The sequence below is a fragment of the Cupressus sempervirens genome, chromosome 3 (assembly GCF_028749045.1).
Source record: "Cupressus sempervirens isolate cs-2001-9-10 chromosome 3, ASM2874904v1, whole genome shotgun sequence".
Classification (NCBI taxonomy): domain Eukaryota; kingdom Viridiplantae; phylum Streptophyta; class Pinopsida; order Cupressales; family Cupressaceae; genus Cupressus; species Cupressus sempervirens.
In genome coordinates this window covers 461,879,477-461,886,159 of record NC_143120.1, presented here as the reverse complement: position 1 = coordinate 461,886,159, position 6,683 = coordinate 461,879,477, and the positions used below count along the sequence as shown (strand labels likewise).

At 30.2% G+C, this 6,683-nt stretch overlaps 1 pseudogene; it reads right to left on the bottom strand.

Moving 5' to 3' along the window:
• Nucleotides 1-3,853: 3,853 nt before the first annotated feature.
• On the bottom strand, nucleotides 3,854-4,315 carry LOC149567104 (calmodulin-like protein 3 pseudogene; annotated as a pseudogene).
• Between the last annotated feature and the right edge of the window lie 2,368 nt (nucleotides 4,316-6,683).

Genomic DNA, 6,683 nt, shown 5'->3' with positions numbered 1-6,683 from the left:
TCCGTTAAGACCCCTTAAGACACATATTAGAACCAATTAGAACACATTATGACCTATTAATACCCCTTATACTACCTTAAGGGGCTTAGAACACACTAATGGTTTATAATATGTCCTAATGGGTCCTAATGTGTCCTAAGGGGTTCTAATATTATCTAGGTGATCCTATGACACCTTATGGCTCATTAGGAACCATTAGGACCCATTCAGTTCCATTTGAACACATAATAATCAATTATAATACCTTCATTATGGTGGTGGAAGTTGAGCTATTTGACACAATCATTTTCATTCAACATGGATATTATTGTTTTCCTTATAAGCCAGTTGCCAGTTTACAAAGACTTCTTTTCCAAGTTGGTATCAAGTGGTAGTGCTGAAGTTTGCAAAGGTGTACATGAAGATCAAGTAACATGTTTTTTTAATGTTTTGTTTGCTTGATTTTAGTAATAAGTCTATTTACAATCTGGCTGCATTACTCAACATACGAGTGAAAATAACTATTTAGGAGAGACCATGGAATCTGTGTGAGAAGAACTCAAAGTCTTTAGCCAATAATGTCAGTTCTTCATAGTCATTAATATTTTAAAAATCAATAGAGTTATTTTTTATTACATGTTCAAATTTGATTTTATATGTATTCTTTTTATTTAAATTTTTTATAAGAAATTAGTAAAGTTGATTTAATTTTTAAAGTTATTCTTGTTTTGCACGTTTTCTATTATAAAAATCATTGATTTTCATACACTATTGTTGGGATTTATGTTTTAGCATTATGATGATGATACGATATTTAGTAAGCACCTAGTTTTACATTAATGAATCAATTGCACAGTTACTTCTGCTATTCTTCCATGCTCTTAACTACTTTTGTTGACCATGCCTTTTTAACTTATGTTTCATATAGTGTCTTATTCTACATTCAAAACCTTCAATTTTCTCTAGTATTGAAACATTACTAAATGCCATTAAGAAACTTTGTGAAACATAGGAAAGTTGTGCGCTGGCTTCTTAAAGTTTTATTCATGTAACATGTTCTTATATTTTAAGAAAATTCAATTGTGAATCTGGACATGTTTTTAAGATAGAGTTAACATATTTTTATCATAGTTTATAAATATATATAGAAACACGAGCTGATCATAAATAATGGACTTCTTGTTAGTCCCTGAAATAAGGCAGTGAACTAATGTTCTTGGATTCCCATGTTCAATTAATTTTTGGGAACTTAAAAATCTAAAATCAAATGTTTGAAGTTCTTTTATTTAAAAAATAATTTCTTATCACAAATTTCAAATTTCTCATTGGCTGAATCCAATTTAGCTGGGATTTTATTAATTTTTAAATTAAAAAAAGTATCAAAATTTTCTGTGGAAACTTCTAGTCATTTGTCTTGTCCGTGCAAACTTCTGATATGAAAGCATTCTAGGTAGTGGCATGGAGTTAGCTGCTAATTATGGTCACTTATAGGTGACAAAAGCTGCTAGAACTGACTATGCAATCTCTATGAAAGCTGTTAGAATGTAATACAACCACCAATGTGCTCCCAATCTTCAATCACATATCTCTTCACAAATTCATCCTTCTAATCACACAGAATAACATGTTCTTAGCTGAGAGAGTCACGATCTGCAATATGGTTGAAGTCTTGGCTATTTTGACCTACTAGCAGGAAAAATGATCTGGAACTATCATTCTCATCCCCAGATGGTGTCCTCTTGTCTCAATTTGCCTATTCTTTAAACTGTGCTGCAAGCCCGAGGCAATAATTCTGAATTGCATAGACTGCTGCATGATTCTTAATAAGAAAATACCTTCCCTTGAAATGATTTTAGACCTTTGTTCAGGGAGTTGGGGGCCATGTCTCACTCTTAGAACCCAGAGGTTTCGTTCTCAGGCTTTCAAAACCTCCTGCCAAAATACCGTTTTACAGAAATCTATGCTTCTTAATTTGTTACTAACAATCTAAAATGAACCACATGAAGTCACTTTCAATTTGCCACCGAAAATCTAGATCCCTCCCGTTCTTCCATGAAGCATGATTAAAGTTGGATTCTAGGTGCAGGTTGCTACCAAAACACTAAACTCATTTGATATCATGATGAAAAATAAATTTCACTGTATAAATAGGCAAACCCTCAAGCTGAAAACAAAGAGAGCCATGCATATGCCTGCGCTTCTCGTACCAACAGATCTCTTCTCAACATCTAGTTGCCATTAGCAATTGTAGCCATGGATAGGAAATCTAAAATTACAGAGACGGAATGACAACTGTTTGATAAAATCCCCCAAAACATAGAAAGCTTTGAAAAACGAGCAAATATTTAAAATTTACAAGAATCATGCTAGTGACATTTCAGAAAAACTCCAAAAGTGCTTGCCAATCTACCACACCACTCCCCTGAAGATTAGATTGCAAATCAATTAGGGTTCGACGTCTAATGTAGGTCTGTAAATTATGCATATTCCAGTAATTAATGGAAAATCATGAAAGCTTCTACACTATTCCCCTCTCTTTCAACTTTTGGGTGTGTGGCTATGAGTGGATTATCAATAATTAATGCTTAAAAAGGCATTATCATCGACTATATCTGTACGTGTAGATTTTTTTAATGGTTGTTTGACATTAATATTTAGTAAATACCTTGGGACTATATTTTGATTCAACTTTTCATCAATTTACTTATTATTGTTATATTTTATTAATACATTTTTATATTTATAGACTGTGTTATAATGTTTTAATTTAGAACTTCATTTGATTGGAAGGATTCAAACATATAGTGATCATAAGCGTCAATTTGATGAAAGAATTCATTTAGATTTTGAGAAATATCAAAGGAAGATGGTTCAAAATTCAAACATTCACTGCCTTATTATTATAATTTCTTGCAAAAATTCCCACAATGTGTTCGATTACTTTTTCACATTAGCTGATCAACATTTACACTAAAAATATTCAATTTTTAAGTACTTGTATAATCAATATCTTAAAAATGATTTTTTTCATCTTTCAAATTCAATATTACTTATTTTTTTACTTTAGATTTTCATTTTAGTTTTACAAATAAAGATAAATTTCTAAATTTTAATGAATTTTTTTATTAAGAAAGCTATATAAGGGTCCCATGATTTATTAAGAGGTTATGATACTTGAAGTTCAAATATTAATTTGTCAAATGATTTAGAATATAAGATATAATTGACATAAATTAGTCCAAATGATCTACGATATGAGAAATGTTATGTAATTGATTTTCTTTATCAATTATTATTGCTCTGTATAGAAACATTTACCATTGTTGCTTCTTTGTTGCACTTTTACCATTAGCATTATATAATTGTTTTTGCCTCTAACATAATACATGTTAATTAACACATGTTACTAATTTAAAAAATATCAAATTCAATGTTATGCTGAATTTATATGCAAAGCTTACCATTAAATCATTAAAGACATTCAAATCAAATGATTTAGATTGATTGTCCATTCAATAGCAACCTACAAATTAACTAGCTAAACAACATGTTAATTCTTTATTAACTTATAATATTCAATTAAACATTTCATGACTGACACACAATAACCTTATTTCATACTCTCCACAAAAGGCAGGGACTCAAGTTCGAAAAGAGCTCTTGTTTACAGTTTTATTCATATAACATTTTCTTGTATAATAATTATATTCAAGATTTTTAAAAAGAGAAATATCAAATCTTACTAAATGCATGACTTCAAGATCAAGATCGTGGTAGGATAGATTTTGGGCAAAAGAATACTCCTCAAAAGTTAAAGAAAAGAAATTTTCTGAAAAATCCTGAAACCACCAAATGAGGTCAATAGTGAAAACTATTAAGATTTAATGGTCATCATATTCTTAAACTCAGAGAAATCTATGAAGCCGTCCAAATTGTCATCAAATCTACATATCATTCTCTCACAATCCTCCAAATAATGCACACCTTGCTCTAACAATCCCAAATCATTGAGCACTTGTTGAAGTTCAGAAGAGGAAATATACCCATCTTCATTCAAATCATAAACTTTGAATGTCTCCATTAAAGCTGAACTCTGACTCTCTTCCAAATCAAGAGACTGGTAGAGCCCAACAAATTCATCAAATGTTAAGCTATCATCATCATCTTTGCTCTGGGAAACACCCATCACCAAACACTTCAATTCTTCCTTTGTAAGTTGAATTCCAAGCTTATTGAGAAAGCAATTGATTTCATGCAAAGTGAGCCTCCCATCGCCATTTTCGTCCATAGAATCAAACATTCTGCTAACTTCACTGGGAACAGATGAAAGTGCCATGTATTGTTTTTGTTTTGTATGTAAACTTAATTCAGTAAAATTGCTGATCTTGTGTTTTGTGGGGAAGGGCTTCAACGTACATATATACACTCACAAATAGAGGAGGAAAATCAAAGTCTAATGTGGGGAGTTGATCTAGAAGAAGTAGAAGCTTCCAGATGTAAGGAGGTCTGAATGATTCCCAGCACAAAACAGTTGGTACGATTTCCCTGGTTTTGTTTGAACGTATTTCAACGTATAAACAGCAAACATAAAACATGGCATTGGGTATTTCATCGTCACTTACAAAAGGCAAGTGACGATGGGCATGAAACGTGTGACGTCACGGTCACGGTTCAACGAAAAGAAAGGAGTTTTATAGTCATATTCATAGCTTATTTCTAAGCGGGATTTGAACTTGCCATTTCTAGAGTACAAATAGAATCAATTCAAGTTGTATTTATACAAATTATTTAAACTTTATTTATTCTATAAAAAATATTTTCTAAAGGTGATTCCTTTGAGATGCCTTTGAGTTTAATGTAGGGTTGATTAGTTTTCAAAAATTGAAAAATAAAACATTTTTGTTTTTGTCAAATTTTCAACATCCAATTGTTCATGATTTGTATGGAGGAAACCAATTTATGTACATGATGCCGCCACGTTAAACATTACTTTCCCCTCTAATTATCACCTAACAAAGTCCCACACAAACATGCCAAAACAAATCACCATGAACACCAATGGTCGTTTGCTTTTTTCTCATTTTTCAGTTTTCTTGATCGTAGATTAGTCCATTTGTCCAAAAAATATTGTAATGACTATTGGGGGTCTTAGTGGTGAGTATTGGGCGAATGTTTTAAAATAATACTTTTAGACCACCTCACACTTACGAGTTCTACAAAGAGCTCCGTAAATGTGAGAAAGCCGAAAGGTTAGCATTAAGCTCTTCGCTCACCTATAGAGATTCACCGAAAAAATTGGCAAATTTTGACATATGAATTAGAAACTGTAGGTGCACGAAGTTAGTTTGGGCAGCTACTGGGTTGTTTCCCCAATTTTGTGGTGGATTTTTTTTTTTTTCTTTTGATTTTTTTAGTATTTTAGTATTTTGTATGTTTTTTTGTTAGGAGCTTAGCTCATATCTTTCTCATCACTGCGAATAATGTATAAGATAGCAATGCAAAGTGAGTGAGAGCCAAGAACACCTTTGATGTCATTTATTACGCCTATCTAATATTTGGATGAAACTATGTGATGGTCAACATAAAATTTGATGTGGATAGGCATTTCATACTACATAGTAGAATCCCGCTTAACATCCAATTCCTTGAAGTTGATGTTTCTTGAGAGAATGATCTTGCCCTTAATGGCATTATGGAACATTAAGATGATTTGGTATGTATTAGAATCATCAATATCACTTAGACTATTAGTATAAATTCAAATCAAGCATTGATATGCGAAGTAATCACTAGGGAAGGAAATGTGAGGGGAAATAAAAATGAATGGAGGCTTTACATTGGGGTTCTTTAATAGATTATGCAGCAAAATGAATCAATATAAAATAAGCAAATGTTTGTGAGTTTTGGAATAAAGATAAGCAAATAGTTGCGAGTTTAGGAATGGTTTATGTGTCAACCAATAATTAGAAGAAGTTATGGGCTTTTTAAATCATGCAATTTAGTGGTAAGAGTAAGTATTGAAAGAAAAAAGGTACTTTGATTATAGTAAAAACTAATTTAGAAATAATGGTATATTGATTTTCTAACTATTATATAATTTTTATAATTATGGTAGAAATAAGTTTTTTTTTTATAATTAACAAATAGTAATCATATGGATAAATTAATATATTTTAAAACTCAAGAGTGAAAATCTAATTATAATTCTAAAAGATATTATGTGTGTAATCAACCAAATCCTTGTTTATTTATTATCCATTTTATTATTGTTGTTAGATTAATTATTATTATGTGTTAATCTCGAGTAGATTCAAACCCAAGATCTCCCTGATAAGAAGCTTACAATTTACCAATGCATTGTAGGCTCTTGCCTACTATTATTATTATTAAAGTTCTTATTATTTAATCATTTATAATTTATAATTAATTTAAATATTAATATTAATTTTATTTGTATTATTAAAAAATGATTAAAATGTGTAAACAAAATAATGTGATTTTAAAAAATAATTAAATTATATTTATTTACAATATTTCTCATTAAATATTATAATTTTTTAAAATATATTTAATATAAAGTAAAAACCTTAATAAATATTTTTATTATTTATGCATGTAATAATTTTTTTGAAATTATATGCAATATCGGAGGAGTAATACAACTCTTGACAATAAGACCTGAAAGAGTTTAGCTAATCAAATCA